This window comes from Mixophyes fleayi, chromosome 2 (assembly GCF_038048845.1).
Source record: "Mixophyes fleayi isolate aMixFle1 chromosome 2, aMixFle1.hap1, whole genome shotgun sequence".
NCBI classification, from domain to species: Eukaryota; Metazoa; Chordata; class Amphibia; order Anura; family Limnodynastidae; genus Mixophyes; species Mixophyes fleayi.
The window spans coordinates 167813603-167832004 of NC_134403.1; the positions used below are offsets into that span (position 1 = coordinate 167813603).

The following is an 18402-nucleotide window of genomic DNA, read 5'->3' on the forward strand; positions in this document are numbered from 1 at the left end:
ATTTAATTAGAATCCGTTCCGGTGACGAATGGAAGACCGCGTTTAACACCAGAGATGGGCATTACGAATATTTAGTAATGCCCTTCGGGCTGTGTAATGCCCCCGCGGTTTTCCAGGGTTTCATCAATGAGATCTTCCGGGACTTATTATATGTATGTGTCGTTGTCTACCTGGACGACATATTGATCTTCTCACAGGACCTGCCTTCTCATCACCAACATGTGGCAGAGGTCCTCTCCAGACTACGGAAGAACTCGTTGTTCTGTAAATTGGAGAAATGTTCATTCGAGTTACCCCAGATTCCATTCTTGGGGTATATAGTTTCCGGAGTTGGCCTGAAGATGGATCCAGACAAAGTAAATGCTGTACTACATTGGCCTCAGCCAACTACTCTTCGTGCCATCCAGCGTTTTTTAGGTTTTGCCAATTACTATAGACGCTTCATTCAAGACTTTTCATCCATTGCATCTCCCATTGTGGCCCTAACTCGGAAAGGGGCTAATACTAAGCAATGGTCATCTGAGGCTCTCCAAGCCTTTCAAATCCTCAAAGAGTCCTTCTCGTCTGCTCCCATTCTCCGACAGCCTGATGTGACACTCCCCTTCTTCCTAGAAGTAGATGCCTCTAATGTGGGCTTAGGAGCTATTCTCTCCCAACGCTCGGAGCAACAAAAATTACATCCTTGTGCCTTCTACTCTCGGGGTCTTCTGTCCGCAGAGAAAAATTATACTATCGGGGACAAGGAGTTGCTGGCCATCAAAGCTGCATTAGAGGAATGGAGATACTTGTTGGAAGGAGCTTGCCATCCGGTGACGATCTTCACGGATCATAAGAACTTGTCATATTTGCAATCTGCTCAATGCTTGAACCCTCGTCAAGCAAGATGGTCTCTTTTCTTTTCCCGTTTTGAATTAATTATAACCTTCAAACCAGCCGCTAAGAACAAGAAAGCTGACGCTCTATCTCGAGCTTTTGTGACGTCCTCTGATGTAGAAGAGGTTCCCAACCATGCTATTCTAGACCCCAAATGTATTTCTCTGGCTGCTTCATCCACCAAAATGCTACCATTTGGGAAGACCCTCGTGCCTCCTACTCTGAGGAGGAAAATCCTTTCGTGGTTCCATGCCTCTCGTTTTTCTGGACACGCCGGTGAACACAAGACCTTTGAGATTCTCTCTCGTAGTTACTGGTGGCCTTCAATGAGGAGAGACGTCAAAGAGTTTGTTGCTTCCTGTGATTTATGTTCTCAGTTCAAATCCTCCCGCAGAACTCCAGCAGGGTTGCTGCGACCACTACCCATTCCATCCAAGCCTTGGACCCATATTAGTATGGATTTCGTTACTGATTTGCCACCAAGTAAGAATCACAATACTATTTGGGTAGTGGTAGACAGATTTTCGAAGATGGCTCATTTCGTCCCTCTGTCCGGTTTACCTTCCTCGTCTACTCTGGCTGAACATTTCATTAAAGAAATCTTCCGCATCCATGGATGTCCGTCTGAGATTGTGTCGGATAGAGGAGTACAATTCGTTTCCAGATTCTGGCGGGCCCTTTGTAAAACCTTGGGCATACGATTAGCACTCTCATCTTCTTACCATCCGCAATCTAACGGACAAACAGAACGAGTCAATCAAGATCTTGAGACCTTTATTAGGATGTTCTCTTCAGCCAACCAAGACAACTGGGTAGAATTGCTCCCTTGGGCTGAATTCGCCCATAACAACATGTACCATGAGTCATCATCCAAAACTCCATTCTTTGTGGTCTACGGTCACCATCCGTCTTTTCCGGAATTTCCTGCCCTCCCGCCCACCCAAGTTCCTGCTGTGGAGACTGCTTGTCAGACCTTCAAAAATATCTGGTCTCAGGTCAAAACCTGTTTAAAGAAGACATCTAACAAATATAAGTCTTTCGCAGATAAGAAGAGGCGGGCTATTCCACCACTAAAAATTGGAGATCGTGTCTGGTTATCTACCAAAAATATTCGTTTGAAGGTTCCATCTATGAAATTCGCCCCTCGTTTTATTGGTCCATATAGGATCATTCAAGTTATCAATCCAGTATGTGTGAAACTCCTTCTTCCTAAGAATCTTCGGATCTCCAATGCCTTCCATGTGTCCTTGCTCAAACCTCTCATCATCAACCGTTTCTCGACTCCTCCCTCAGCACCGCAGCCAGTTCAAGTTCATCAGGAGGAGGATTTCGAGATTACTGAGGTATTGGATGCAAAAATTTCGCGAGGAGTCCTCCGTTTCCTCGTTCATTGGAAGGGCTTTGGTCCTGAGGAGCGCTCTTGGATCAAAGCTGAAGATCTTAATGCTCCTGCCCTTTTGAAGAGGTTTTATTCCAAAAATCCGGACAAACCCGGTTCCAGGCGTTCTGTGCCCACCTTTAAAAGGGGGGGTACTGTCACTCACCGGACCGTGAGTGCCTCTTCCCGGACATTTAGGAACCGTGGCCGTCCTCCATCCTGAGGGACTGCGCATGCGCAGCCCTTTCCATACCTCCAGTGTATGTTCCTTTAACTAAATTGGCAGATCAGGCAACCTCCCTATATTAAGCACCTGTGGTCAACACCACGTTGCCTGATCTTGGAGTCTCATTCCCCATGAGTCTCTGAAGGTGTTCCTGTGTTTCCTCGTTTATTCAGCCCAGCTGATTCCTGTGGTTTCCAAACCACTTCTACCTCTGTGGTTTCCAAACCACTTCTACTACTGTGGTTCCCATACCACTTCTACCATCTACTGTTTCATCGTGACTGTGAGCTGATTCCTATCCGCTGCCTCCGTGCACTACAGTCTTCTAATCACTTCAACTCTACCATGCATCATTGGGACTGTTAGCTGATGCCTATCCGCTGCCTCCGTGCACTACAGTCTTTCATTCACATCCACTCACCTGTTCATGATTGTGACTGCCAGCTGATTCCTATCCGCTGCCTCCGTGCACTACAGGCTTCAACCTGCAACTCGTCTGTGTTTCATCATCGTGACTGTTTGGCTGATTCCTATCCGCTGCCTCCGTGCACTACAGTCTTCAACCTGCAACTCGTCTGTGTTTCATCATCGTGACTGCTAGCTGATTCCTATCCGCTGCCGCCGTGCACTACAGTCTTCAACCTGCAACTCGTCTGTGTTTCATCATCGTGACTGCTAGCTGATTCCTATCCGCTGCCTCCGTGCACTACAGTCTTCAACCTGCAACCCGTCTGTGTTTCATCATCGTGACTGTTTGGCTGATTCCTATCCGCTGCCCCTGTGCGCTTCAGTCTTCAGCTCTTGTCTACTCTCCCGTGTTTCCTTGAGTCTGCTGCCACTATTGCTACCCGCTACTCTCCGTGACCAACTGTTCCAGTTCAACTCTGCTCCGGTGTCCCATCGTTACTGCACCTGCTGGTTGCTATTGGCTACCTCCGTGTTCCCGCAGAGACCCGCTGCTGTTACATCTCAGCGCTACTCATCCATCTACTGCTGATCCGCTCTCCACGCCTTCCTGTGTTCCCTGCTGGTCTACCTACCTGTGCTCTGCACCTGCTAGACCACCGCTTCACCCATCCAGGGACTTTGGATCCTGCCGGCCTCCTGCCCTTCAGGTATCGCTGCACTCCTGTCAGACTGCTTCTCCTGAACCACGGTATGCATACTTCCCATTGACTGTGCTGTGTATTGCATACCTTGCTGGACTGTGTTGGTTCTCCTCTGGAGTGTACTATCTGCTGACTCTATTGCCATCATTGACTGTGTTATCTCATGCTGGATTACTTCAAGAGACTTTCTATATTGGCAGTGTTGTTCAGTCATTTATACATTTATATTGTGCATATTACTGTGGATCAAAGTCAAGGTGCCCGTGTATATATTGTGTTGCAGTCTCTCCCCGTGCACCTCCTCACATATATATTCAGTGGTACAACTTGCTAGTGGCAGACCACTGACTCCTGTTTACAGTTTCACCCGTTCCAGTATCCTCTCACATAGCAGTGGTACAACTTGCTAACGCAGACCACTGACTCCCCGGATACCTCCACTTGGATTCCATTCCTTCACTCAGACAGCGGTACAACTTGCTATCCGCAGACCGCTGACTCTCATCACCTCCTCGTTTCTGTTGGACATTCCTCCTCACTATAGCAGTGGTACAACTTGCTACCGCAGACCACTGACTACCTTCACGTGTCCTTTGTCCATACAGTTCCTCGTGTATTACTACTTCCATATTGCCAGTGCTGCTAGTCATAGACTTTCCTGAGCATCTCATCATCTGCTATTTCCTGTTCCGTGATCACCCTGCTACCAGAGTACCATATTACCACCTATACTGCTCTGGTAAGCCTATCACCTGGTGATCCCTGGGTAAAGACTCCTAGTGCCCGTGACAAAGCCGTTGATACACAGAGCAGCCTACTTCTGAAAAATGTGACGTACTTGGGTACATGCTGCTGCTGTCCCTGCTGGTGAAGGCGAATGACCAACCCAGTAGGCTGTCACAGTCATATAATCTTTAGTTTGCCCAGTTCCGTTTGTCCACATATCTGTGGTTAAGTGTACAGTGGGTAGAATGGCATTTTGTATCCCAGTAATTACATTTTTAGGAACCTTCTGGCACAGGTGAGTAATAGCTTTTCTAGTAAAATGGTATAGTGATGACATTTGGTAACAGGGACACAAGACCTCATTTAAATGTCTTAAACCAACTGTATTAATAGTGGATATTGGAAGCAGGTGTAATACTAGCATAGTCCACATGGCGTCTGTGATCCTTTTTGCGACTGGGTGACAGGTTTCATACTTGCTTCCTCTTGCAAACGATTGTTTAACAGTCAATTGTTGCTTCTAGGGATATTGATGATGAAGGTGTTAGGGGTGTAGATTGCAGGTGCTGGGATGTAGATGAGAGAAGGGAGGTAGATGATGCTGGACTGCTTGTTCTTATTTTTTTTAACCTAAGTTTCTAATTTTCCCAACAGCTTTCCATGAACTCACTTCAATTGCCGTAACATGGATGAGGATCCTAGATGGTTAAGGTTTTTTTAACAAATTGCAAAACAAAACCAAAACACGCAAGGGCAGTTTTGGCAAAACCAAAACACGAAGGTTATCCAGATCCAAAACCAAAACACGGGGGTCAGTGACCATCTCTAGTTGCTAAGGTGCTCGGATATTCTCACATGGAGTTTTCTTATCGCTCTACCGATATATTGGAGCCCACAGGGGCATTCCAGAAGATATATAACCCCAGTACTATCACAGGTAATACAGATACAGGTACGGATTTTATATGTTTCCCCAGTGCTATTGGACTTGAAGGTTTTTATGTGTTTGGTGTTTCTAATATGACATGTTTTGCATGCTTGACATCTATTACAATAATAGAACCTGCTCGCATTTTCCTTCAGCCAAGTGGTTTTATTTGTGGTCTCTGGGGGAATTGTGCTACTAACGAGCTGGTTTCTAAGATTGTTAGACCTCTTGTAAATGAATCTAGGTCTCTTTGGTAGGATCTCCCTCATCTTGCCATCTAGTAAGATGTTCCAGTGTTTTCTAATGATTTTTTTCTATTTTCTTGTAGTCCTGGCTGTGCCTAGTTATAAAGGAAATCTGTGTATTGTCTTGTGTAGATTTTGCGTTTTTGCTGAGACCCTCTCTGTTCATGCTCTTTTTGATGAAGCTGCACAGCGAAACTAGTTGGATACTAACACCCACACTTTCTGAAAGTGCCTGTTCAGCTGCCACGAAGATATCCTAACCCTGGAAATAGTGAACGGTCTTTTTTGTTCTACATTGCCGCATGCGCACTAGTCCTAGCCGCGGCTACTACTGCTCTACAATCAAAGCTTCCACATCTGGCTACTCATATGCTTTGGACCACATGGAGGGATCTCCAAAAGAAAAATCTACGATTAACATCTATCTGCTGAACTATCAGCGGGATATTGAGGCTAATGTTACACCACTTGCCTTTTTTATCTACCCAAACTTTTGCATCTATACTGATATATATCCAAGTATAAAGTACTGAACTATTTAAGATCTTCATAAGATGCTATATATGCACTTATGGGATATTGTTTATGGATGTTTATTTAGGGTGCTATCACTATAGCAGTGTTATATACCATTACACCACCACATGTGCATTTTATAATAAATTAAATTGTACAGAAGGTCCATGTCTCTTAGTCATATAGTTATAAGACATAGGCACATCTCTGATGTATAATCTTTGTGCCAAGGGCATACAACATTATTGATCAGAGATTTACCGCTCAACTTCTCAAATTGTCAAATTGTCTGTCCCTGTTATGTACAAACAGAAATGTGTATAATGTATACATGTGTATGTGTTTTAATGGCTCAAACATGCTCTTTTGACATTCTTGTTTCAAAAGACAGTATCTTTTAACTCCTTGTTTGTTCAAGTAAGACACCATCCTATTTCATTGCATCTTTACTGCTTTGTTAAGAAAAATGTTTTGATTGAAGTTAATGCTTTTCTTTCGACTTTAGTATTTTCAGGTTGGGGGATATCATCATATCCATCTGGGACCATTTGCATTGTGCCAAATTGGTTATAACATGTTCACTCTGTTAAATATGATTTTTTTTGATAAGGCCTCATAAAGCCTTTGTTCAGCCATTTTTTTGTAACTCGCATAGAAATATTATTTGCTAAAAGAGATTATTCATTTTTCTGCTGATATGAAGTTTTACAAGAAGTGAGCCCACGGCCTTGAGGTTTAAGCTGACAGAGAACTCCTGAAGTTATGTATCAAGATATGAGAACAATAAGTAGCTTCATTTTTAGCTTGTAGTGTGGGAGCTGTGCCCATGACGTTGGATATGGCAGATAGAAGATAAACCTCCAGCTCCCCTTGAGATAAGAACAATAGACTCATCTGTCCTTAGAAGGGGGAGAAAGTAAACACCTCAAGAATACGTGAGAAAGTTAATCAGCAGCGCATTCCATAGACTATTGTATGCTTATGACGTAGGATTCATTTATTCAGTAGGCTGTAAAAACTTGTATCTTTGTATCAATAAATCAGAGAATATTCCTTGTATACAGAACTTGGTCTGTGTCAATTCTCTCCATCTGATTGAAGCGCTTCCAGATATACTTGACACCACAGGCAAACTTGGATCAGAATTTTAGATCTAACAACTTGGAGGTCCCACCGAGATTCGCTGTCCAGCAGGCTACAAGACAGACAACGGAGGTTTCCCAGGACATTGAAAGCCAACGTCCGCGGTCAGTAGATTTCTACTCGTTGGTTTTCCTATTCTGAGTCACCTCATGTCTGTCTGAGGCACCTGACAGGCGAATTTGTGAGTCTCAAGTATCATCTGATTAATATAATACAGTACTAACCCAATTTGTTTACTGTAATTGTATTGTTGATTAGATTTTTGAAAGATGAGTGAATTTTGAGTGCATATGTTTCTGCCTATTGTATGATGTATAAATGATAAAAAGTCAAATAAGATGTTGATCATAAGACCTCACTTCGTGGTTGCTACTGAGGCTTGCCCTTGTTTTACGCGAACTGTGATAACAGTTACGTCTTAAGACTTCCTAGCTCATACAGGGCTGAATTAAGTGACGGCTAATAAAACACGGTAGAAGTGTTAAGAAAGTCGCCCAATGTGTCTGGTCAGGGTCCCCCGCGGAGGGCTGTCTTTGTCTGAACAATAGTTGTTGAAAGTTAGTTCCTAGATTTTTAAATACTAACAAAGCAGATGGACACTGAATTCCTATTTTTTGTAATAGTGATTGTTTTGTTTATTTTGGGTATAATATACATCTTTTGGAAAGCACATAATGGAATAGAGGGAATTAGAGAGTTACTGTTCTGAACATTGGGTAAACATTTTAGACACCATCCCCAGAGATATATCAAAGAAGTGAGATTCTGTAATCTGCCCAAAGTGTAGAAGAATTCCAAAAGACCTTCAACCCAGATACTGTCAAAGAAGCTATTTTGCACGGACATCCAGTACAAGGAGTCCACAGAACGGGACGTTCATTGCAAGGACAGTCCACAGAAACTAGAGAAGAGTCCCGATTTGGACTCAACAGAATACTGTCAATATGTAAAATATAGATAGTAAACATATATATGACAGCAGCTCCCTCATAGATATGATGCACAAAGATTTTAGAGAAATGGGGGAGTAGAAGGTCTGCAGGGAATTTTTCAAGAAAGCAAGGATAGCCAAAGAAGGAATTAATATGTGCGGATGGATAAACGAGGGAGTTGCAAGTGGTAATGTGACAAGAACAAAGGGGTACTGAGATAAAACCCCAAGAGATTGTTTGAGGTGGCACAGAAAAGTTGAGATCTGGAAAGTCGCAATATATGTGGATATGCTAAATGCATTAGAAGCTGAATGATGAATCAACTGTTCAAAACCTGATCCAAATGATATAGTGACCAAAATAATGAATCAAGTAGGTTGTGTATAATAAAATGTATGTTTGATGCTGCGCAGCTGAAAGAGTGAAATGTGCCCCCCCCTCCCTATTCTGTGTAAAAGACTTCAGTGTGTTGCGATAAGAAGCACTCTGTATTTTGTTATCTGACAATGTATGTAAAGTTGATAAAATGTGTCTGCGGTGCTGAGTGATAATAACATGTTGAAGCCAACTTGTATTTAGGAAATTGTACAGAAAAGGAGAGCGCAAATGCACCAAGCATAAAATCAAAATACATTTTATTAAAATCATATACATACAATCAGTATATCAATAGGATAAGACATATAGCTAATGAGCTGATGTCAATAGCAACTAACTAATATGCAGCTGTGAATCAGCAGACTAGATAAGTCAGAAAATATCAGGAATAATGGCCAGAAAAATATAAAATATATGGTACCATACGTAGAAAAATGTACTTCTGTAACAGATATCCAAATCATGGAATAGCAATTGTGCCAGTTATGGACTCCTCTTATGGCTCAATCGGTAGCAAATGATTGTATTCCCTGTATCAGTGTCCAGATATCAAGCACCGATAGGTGTAATTGAGCACCACAAAGTTCAAACAGGTACCTAGCTTTTCTCCATGAGCCAGAGGATTTAAACCATCAAGATTATTCACAGTCACGTGTCTCCAGCCTGATATACATGGCAATCCACAGTTAACTGAATTCGGCAGTTATGTAGGTCAACCCCGGGGTTGTAGACTGGCCAGCATCCAGTGAGTGGTCTCAGATATCAATCCTGACGCTTTTCCCGGCGTGTCGCCGCTTCATCAGAGGTAAGTATGATATGATAGAGAGACCCAACAGCACCTATTTATATACGCAAGTCTCATCACATGAAACTAGATCACATGATCATCAGCTGACAGTCCGGAAGTGTCCGACAATCTGGCTTTCATTATGGAAATATCCGAACCTCAATAGTTCGAGTCACATGGCCGGAAGAAAATAATTTTCATACAGCGCTTATCCATCTGTATGTAAACTCAGGTAAACAATTCTCCTACGGATTGTAACAATTTAAAACAAGACAAATTCCCACATTTAATGACTTAATTAATAAGTCAAACCTAACATGATCCACAGAACTAACACCATAGATTTAAACAACAAGGTTATAAATTGTACTTGAAAATAAACAGCACTAACAAAAATCCTAAATTCAAACTGGATATATGGTAAGTAACCAGATAAGTTTATATTATTACAATTAAATGCAACTAAAAAATTGTAGTTAACGACCCAAATATACAACAATCCTAATGTCATGCACAAGAATAATCAGCCTAGATAGATACATATCTGCAGCCTGGGGATAAAATAATAATAAATACCCTGCTGAAGAAATAGATAACATACCTAAAGTCTCAAGGAATAACCTAAATCTGGACAATTAAATATTATTGAGTTCAATAGTGTCGTTGAGGCCAAACGGTATTAAAGTTTTTAATCTGAAGATCCAAAATGCTTCACATTTGCAAAGAATATTGAAACGACCCCCCCCCCCCTAGTTGTTAAATTGATCTGTTCTATTGCTTGTACTTTTAGACCTTCTATTTTGCCTTTTTGACAAGAATTAATATGTGACAATAAGCTATGTGACTTGATAGCCTTGATAATATTACGGCGATGTTCTAAAAAACACACATTAAGTGTCCGGATCGTACGTCCCACACTTGCAGTTAATGAGGTATATCACATAAGTGGAACGACAATCCAGAATTTTCTCAATCTCAAAGCTCTCTCCTGTTGCAAAGAAAATCAAGGACGTACATTTATGATTGGCAAGTAGGCAGGTGGTACACCTGATTTTGCCACATTTATAAAACCCATTGGGTCTGGTCGTCAGCCAACTCTCTAAAGACGTTTTCAATGGAACAGGTTTATTATCTATATTATTTTTAAAAAAAACTGGGTGATAATTTGTTTTTAAGATTCTTTGATTTCCTAAAGATTGTATTACTATCTCTATTGACATGTTTCCCTATGCAATCATCAAGTTCTAACAAAGCAGAACTCTTGGTTATGATATGCCTGATCTCTCTTGCATAACTATTATATTTGGTAATAAATACCATAGATTTATCAGAAACAGCCTTATTAGGACATGTGGCTAAAAGACAATCCCTATCAATGCCTAGGGCTTCATTATATGCCTTTTGTTCACTCGCTTCTGGATAGCTCTGTTCAATAAAGGCTTCAAAGAGTTTGCCAGAGTGTTTATTGAAATCTTTCAAATCCGTACAGTTTCTTCGCATACGGAAAGACTGACTTTTGGGTATACTATTTTTCCAGGAATTAAGATGGCTACTCTTATAATGAACATATCTATGTGAGTCAACTGGTTTGGAATAACTTTCCGTTACAATAGAACAGTCTTCTATACGCAGAGTGACATCCAAATAGTTAATCTCAGCACAATGGACATTCCTTACTGTTGTGAAAGAAGTGACATATAACACTTGCCGAGCGCACTGTGTATTTTCTTCCTCCCTTTCCTTTTATCCCTAAGAAATCCATAGTTAGAAGACAAAAAGGAAGCACAAGAGGCCTCAGAGCCTCTCATGTTCACGGATATATGTTAAGATCTTCAGACAAGGGGAATCTGAATAAAATGTATGTTACAAGTTATTTAAAGGTCCAAGGGACACCAGAGAGTGGAGTTCATTGATATTAGCAGGAGGAAAATAGATTGCACGTTATTTTCCTTTGCTGTAGGCTGTAGGCTGTAGATGTGTACTAGTCTAGAAAGGAAAGCCAGGTCTGGAAGAACCAGACTCACGCCAGTAATAATGTAGAGAACATTAAACATAATGAGAAAAATTCTAATATGAAAGTTTAACCCAACCAAATAAAGAAAAGAGCAAACCATGACTGTAGGGGTTTATACCCAATACAAAAATGTATTTGTGAGTATTGTGGCCCAACTTATTATTACATTTACACAAGACAATAGGTTAATATTGGACTACCCTGACAGCTTAGTCCGGAGGGTACTGCCTGACCCTAAATATTCAAGCCCAAGGTTGCACCTTTTTAACTAAAGACACAGATGATCCAGAGAAAATAATTGATGAACACTTACAAAAAATAAGACATGAAATACAAATGTTTAAAGGAGCATACTGGAGATGCTGATCTAGAAGGATAGTTTTCATGGCTGTACCTGACCGATTGGGTCAAGAGTATAGGAGTATTGGTATCAGGTCTTATACATGTTGTACTTCAAGGACTTTTACTAATCCTTATTATTATTATTATATATACCAGTGTTGGCTAACCTGTGACACTCCAGGTGTTGTAAAACTACAAGTCCCAGCATACCCTTCCAACAATAAGCTTCTATTTATTGGCAAAGCATGCTGGGACTTGTAGTTTCAAAACACCTGGAGTGTCACACTGATATATACTAATAAAACTGGTGATGTGGCTTATTAACAAGTGTATTAAAGCTAAGTGTTTCTCTTCCAGAAAAGAGTTCCCACACCTGTCTTCACACTGATTAGATGGGGTGTACAGTACAGTGGTTAACCTTGTGGAACTCAGAAACGAAGAACCTTTTCCTTGGATTCCACATGCTCCTTAGTGAAGCCTATCCTTATGAAGTAGCACTACTAACTCCCAGTAATGTTACACTTAAACGGTGCACAATGTTGAATCCTTCCGCCTTATTGCAGCAAGTTTCAAAAGATAGGATAAGTACCTGTATACAGTCAAGTCCATAAATATTGGGACATCGACACAATTCTCATATTTTGGGCTCTATACACCACCACAATGGATTTGAAATGAAACTAACAAGATGTGCTTTAACTGCAGACTTTCAGCTTTAATTTGAGGGAATTTACATCCAAATCAGATGAACAGTGTAGGAATTACAATGGTTTCAGTATCCCTATAAGAGGATAGAGATAGACTTTATACAACTTTCCAAATGCTCGGGCTATGAGAATGTGCTAGTCTGTGTCGAATTCTTTAGTCAGTGACCGGATGCATGGCTGTATAGGAAAGCAAATGCTAAAGCAGTAGCCAAGAAAATTACAAGTGAGGTAATCTGCTGATATGGGGTACCAGAGGTCATTGTAAGTGACAGAGGGATACACTTTACAGGGCAAGGATTCCAGTATCTGTTAAAAGACATGGGAATCATATCTGCAATTCACACCCCCTACAGACCCCAAAGTTTGGGATGTGTGGAGTGCCTTAATGGTACACTGAAATTAAAAATGCAGAAAATAATGGCTGAAACAGTTCTGCTTTGGATCTCATGTTTACCTGCACTCAGTAAGAAACACTCCTAGGAAAGGCACAGGTTTAACACCAAATGAGATACTATTTGGCACAGCAAACAGAACAGGTTGTTATTTTCCACAGCAACTGCAGCATGCACATGGTGATTTGTTGAACTATGTTGCTTTAATATAGAAACAACTAACTAAAATACATAGTCAAATGTTCTCTTCCATTCCAGACCCTAATTTTGATACAGGTACCCATAAACTGCAACATGGGGACTGGGTGGTCGTGAGAAAGCATGTCAGGAGAAGTCTTGAACCCAGATACAAGGGTCCTTATCAAGTCCTGTTGATGACTCCCATGGCAGTGAAAGTACAGGGAAATGACACCTGGATACACGCATCACACTGCAAAGTCTTCAAATCAGGGGAGTCTTGTTCTGATAAACAGAAATGACTGTCTTATGGTATTGATATGTCTTGCCAGAATAGTTGTGACTGAAGTAGGGATCAAGGCCTCCCTAACCCAGTATGAAACAGACAGATAAGTGACAAATTGCCTATGCCACTGTGAGAAACATATGGGAAGGAGTGCTCAACAATTTGCACTCATTCGAGAGTAAACTCTAAAAATGCCTTTGTACAGATGCATAATCTTATTGATAAAGTTGTCAGTAATGATTCATGATATTGGGAATATTGGCATTACTAGCAAAGGGTTTTGCAATCCTGTTGATCATATATGTGATAATGAAACTAAATATATGGCTGATTAAGAAGTTACTGACACTTGACTGTTGTCTCTCCAAAAAGGGAACCACTGAAAATCCCGAACCTCTGATGATCACAGAAATTACAGCTGAGACCAGACCAGACGATGAGTGTCATGAATTATTTGGACTAGCAAAGCCAAAGAACTGCACAGTTTGCAACAAGAAACTACTAAAGACTGAACGAAGAACATGCAATGCCTGCAGAACTACTATAGACTCATTAACTACCTACTAAGAAACCATCTGTTCTAGACGTGGACATTTGCCAAATTGTATCTCCTCATAAATCAAGTTAGGACAGGAAGGATCACAAGCTTATTACTAGTGGGGGATGAGTTGACAGCTCTCTAAGAGGAACAACTCTATGCATGTGGCCTTCTACATGTGTATACGCACCTGCTTAATCGACAGTAAGAATGTGGTTCTACAGATAGGCTAGATAGATAGGAGTAAAGGCGAAAATTTAATAAAAGATGGAAAATGTTAAATATGATTTTTTTGTTAAGGCCTCATAAAGCCTTTTTTCAGCCATTTTTTGTAACTCGCATAGAAATATTATTTGCTAAAAGAGATTATTCATTTTTCTGCTGATATGAAGTTTTACAAGAAGTGAGCCCACGGCCTTGAGGTTTAAGCTGACATAGAGAACGCCTGAAGTTATGTATCAAGATATGAGAACAATAAGTAGCTTCATTTTTAGCTTGTAGTGTGGGAGCTGTGCCCATGACGTTGGATATGGCAGATAGAAGATAAACCTCCAGCTCCCCTTGAGATAAGAACAATCGACTCATCTGTCCTTAGAAGGGGGAGAAAGTAAACACCTCAAGAATACGTGAGAAAGTTAATCAGCAGCGCATCCCATAGACCAGGGGTGGGCAAACCAGTCCTCAAGGGCCATAAGCAGTTCATGTTTTTTGGATTTCTTTAATCATGCACAGCTGAGTTAATCTATTTGGCTGGGTCAGTAATTATCCCAGCTGTTTCTACAGACAGAAATCCAAAAAACATGAACTGTTTATGGCCCTTGAGGACTGGTTTGCCCACCCCTGCCATAGACTATTGTATGCTTATGACGTAGGATTCATTTATTCAGTAGGCTATAAAAACTTGTATCTTTGTATCAATAAATCAGAGAATATTCCTTGTATACAGAACTTGGTCTGTGTCAATTCTCTCCAGCTGATTGCCTGTGGTGTCAAGTATATCTGGAAGCGCTTCAAACTTGGATCAGAATTTTAGATCTAAAAACTCCATCTAATGTCTGAATCTGTCGTGCCAATCAAGTATGGTTCTCATTTCTGCACAATTTTTTTGGGTAGTCTAGTGATTCAGGATCTCTTTTCCACAAGTTCAAAAGTGCCGTTTATAATCATGTTAAGTGAGTAATGTTGTTCATGATACTGCCTCTATGGATGATGTCATCAACCTAAAAACCTTCATCACCCATCAAATAATTGGTAGTGTATAGTTGATATTTTTTTTACTTCAATTTTGTTTTACTTTTTATTCTGGAAGAGTTCATTTAAATTCCATATTATCCACTATCAACCCCAACAATTTAAGTTGCCAGGTTGGATGATGGTCAGACTATGATCCTGTGTATAATATACTATTCAGTTTATTCTTGTTAAGATAATAATTGAGGAACATATAGGGCCTGAATCATTAAGAAGACAAAGCAAAAAAAAAAAAAGTAACTTTGCACCCTGGCAAAACCATGTTCCATTGAAGGGGGAGGTAAAATATGGGGACAGATTTATATTTGAGGTAGTACATGTCCTAGACCAACTTTACATTTCAGTGTAAAAATAAAGCTATCAGGTATTAGTGTGCTACAGGAAAAACAGCAAGTATTTTCCTTACATGCAAAATAAAAAAAACTCATTTGCACCCCTTACATTGTAACATGGTTTGTCCAGGATCAAATGGACTCCTTTATTTTGTCGCTCCCATTACTGACTCAGGCTCATGATCTCATGATGCTACAAACAGAACAAATAAGCTAGGTGTTTACATTTGGTCTAGAGGCAGAAAAATGCCATTGGGCGTTTGCAAACGTTCAAATATTTTTCAACCACAACTATTAAACAAATATAGCCTAGCAGACAAAAACTCACAATAAGGATATTACATGTCTGTCATCAAATCACATAAGAACCAGAACTATCTATATGAAGTAAATAGAGTCAAGGAGAGGCACCTTGCGCCCCAGCATTGCATAGGAAGGTTTATCTAGCTGCTATCAACCACAAAATGTTAGTTTCCAGGTTTAAGGAAAGAAGGATTATATGATCGTGAGGAAAATATACTATTCAGGCTACTTTATTGCAACTCCTTAAGTTTTAATTTTCCAGAGAAAAGAGAACTAAACAATACAAACAGGTTGTTTGCTTTCTAGACCTGAATGGAAATACCCAAACATTGAAATGTTTTTGTCAATGTGAGCAAATATAATCAATCATTCCTTGTTCTGCCGTAGGCTTCAAATATGTCTCTATTGAGATTACCTCTTCCACCATTGATTTTTCATTTCCCATTTGTATCCGTCTGGAGAGGCTAGGCGATTAGTGAATTTCCAGAAGACTGGGATAAAGATCTAAGCATAGTATGTAACCAAGATAACACATCTTGTATTTACTTTATGCTTTCACTATTTGCTTCTCTGTCTCCACTCTGTACATAGCTGCCCACACCTGTGCTCCAGACACCAACTATCCACTGTTTGTAAGCTGCCACACTCACATGGCTATTTATTGCCTTATTCCTGTGATCATCTGTATTGTGGGATTCAGTTCTCATCTTTGGAATGGATATTTCTTTCAACTGCCTTGGATTTCTGTCAGCACCTGGCTTTCTTTATAAATTCTGTCCAATGATAATACAGTCATGGCCAAACGTTTTGAGAATGACACAAGTATTGGTTTTCACAAAGATTGATGCTTCAGTGTTTTTAGACCCTTTTAGTCAGATGTTGCTATGGTAGACTGAAGTCAAAGTACAAGCATTTCATAAGTGTCAAAGGCTTTAATTGACAATTACATTACGTTTATGCAAAAAGTCAATATTTGCAATGCTGACCCTACTTTTTGAAGACCTCTGCAATTCACCCTGGCATGCTGTCAATCAACTTCTGGGCCATATACTGATGGTCACCCATTCTTGCCTAATCAATGCTTGGAGTTTGTCAGAATTCGTGGGTTTTTGATTGTCCACCCGCCTCTTGAGGATTGACCACAAGTTTTCAATGGGATTAAGGTCTGGGGAGTTTCCTGGCCATGGACCTAAAATTTAGATGTTTTAATCCCTGAGTTACTTAATTATCACTTTTGCCTTATGACAAGGTGCTCCATCATGCTGAAAAAGGCATTGTTTGTTACCATTCTTAATTCATGGCTGTGTTCTTAGGCAAAATTGTGAGTGAGCCCACTCCCTTGGCTGAGAAGAAACCCCACACATGAATGGTCTCAGGATTCTTTACTGTTGACATGACACAGGACTGATGGTAGTGCTCATTTTTCCTTCTCCGGACATGCATTTTTCCAGATGCCCCAAACAATCTGAAAGGGGATTCATCAGAGAAAATTACATTACACCAGTCCTCAGCAGTCCAATCTCTGTACCTTTTGCAGAATATCAGTCTGTCCCTGATGTTTTTCCTGGAGAGAAGTGGCTTCTTTGCTGGCCTTCTTAACACCGGGTCATCCTCCAAAAGTCTTTGCCTCACTGTGTGTGCAGATGCACTCACACCTGCCTGCTGCCATTAGTGAGCAAGCTCTGCACTGGTGGTGCCCTGATCCTGCAGCTGAATCAACTTTAGGAGACTGTCATGTCGCTTGGACGCCCTAAAGCCTTCTTCACAACTATTGAACCTCTCTCCTTGAAATTCTTGATGATCCGATAAATGGTTGATTTAGGTGCAATCTTACTAGCAGCAATATCCTTGCTGGTGAAGCCCTTTTTGTGCAAAGCAATGATGACCAGACGTGTTTCCTTGCACATAACCATGGTTAACAGAGGAAGAACAAAGATTTCAAGCACCACCCTCCTTTTAAAGCTTCCAGTCTGTTATTCTAACTCAATCAGCATGACAAAGTGATCTCCAGCCTTGTTCTCGTCAACACGCTCATCTGTGTTAACAGAGAGAATCACTGATCTGATGTCAGCTGATTCTTTTGTGGCAGGACTGAAATGCAGTGGAAATGTTTTTGGGATAAAGTTCATTGTCATGGCAAAGAGGGACTTAAATTGATTGCAATTCATCTGATCACTCTTCATGACATTCTGGAATATATGCAAATTGCCATAAAAAAAAAACTGCAGCAGCAGACTTTGTGAAAAATATTTGTCATTCTCAACTTTTGGCCATGACTGTATTCTGCTATGGGATGTGATGCTTGCAGCAGTGCTACTAATATTCCTCTTTACTGACCTTCTAATTATACCCTGATTCTCCTTGTCTGCTGCCTGTCCTTACCTCTTGGCTCACAACATACTGTAGTTGTGATCTGTTATGGGCCTGGCACAACTTATCTTTGAATTCATCTGCTCTAGTGTAATTTCTCACCTCCTCAGGGTTGCCATGTAAGACCTGATGGCTGACTGGATCCTGGAAGGCTAACTGAAGTTTTCCAGGTGGCCACATGAGGCAAAAAACTCAACTGAACTGAATTAGCGGATGACTGTTATGCTCCGATTTTTTACCTTGGCCATGGTATTTCCAAAAATTCTAGATTGTAGCCTTTTTGGACCATCGCTAAGGCACTAAACTGAAGTTGTCGATTTCAAATTTTTTCAAAATTTGCTTAATCTTTTCTGGCTTTTGGACATCTGGATACTGTTGTCAGCATTCCATAGCATAGAGGTCTTTTCTCTTGAAAGTCTGGCTGTACCATGTGTTCCATTTCCGTTTAT

At 40.7% G+C, this 18402-nt stretch overlaps 1 long non-coding RNA gene across 2 annotated transcripts in view; it reads left to right on the plus strand.

The window, feature by feature from the left end:
• LOC142138333 (uncharacterized) overlaps positions 1 to 13739 on the plus strand; it is a 63982-nt gene extending 50243 nt beyond the window's left edge. Inside the window, exons 1-2 of one of the 2 annotated variants that reach the window (XR_012688010.1) lie at positions 7061 to 7248; positions 13532 to 13739. This is a non-coding gene — a long non-coding RNA (uncharacterized LOC142138333). Of the gene's footprint in view, positions 1 to 7060; positions 7249 to 13531 lie in introns of those variants that run through there. The other variant, XR_012688011.1, reaches the window with a different exon arrangement.
• The last annotated feature ends 4663 nt before the right edge of the window (positions 13740 to 18402 follow it).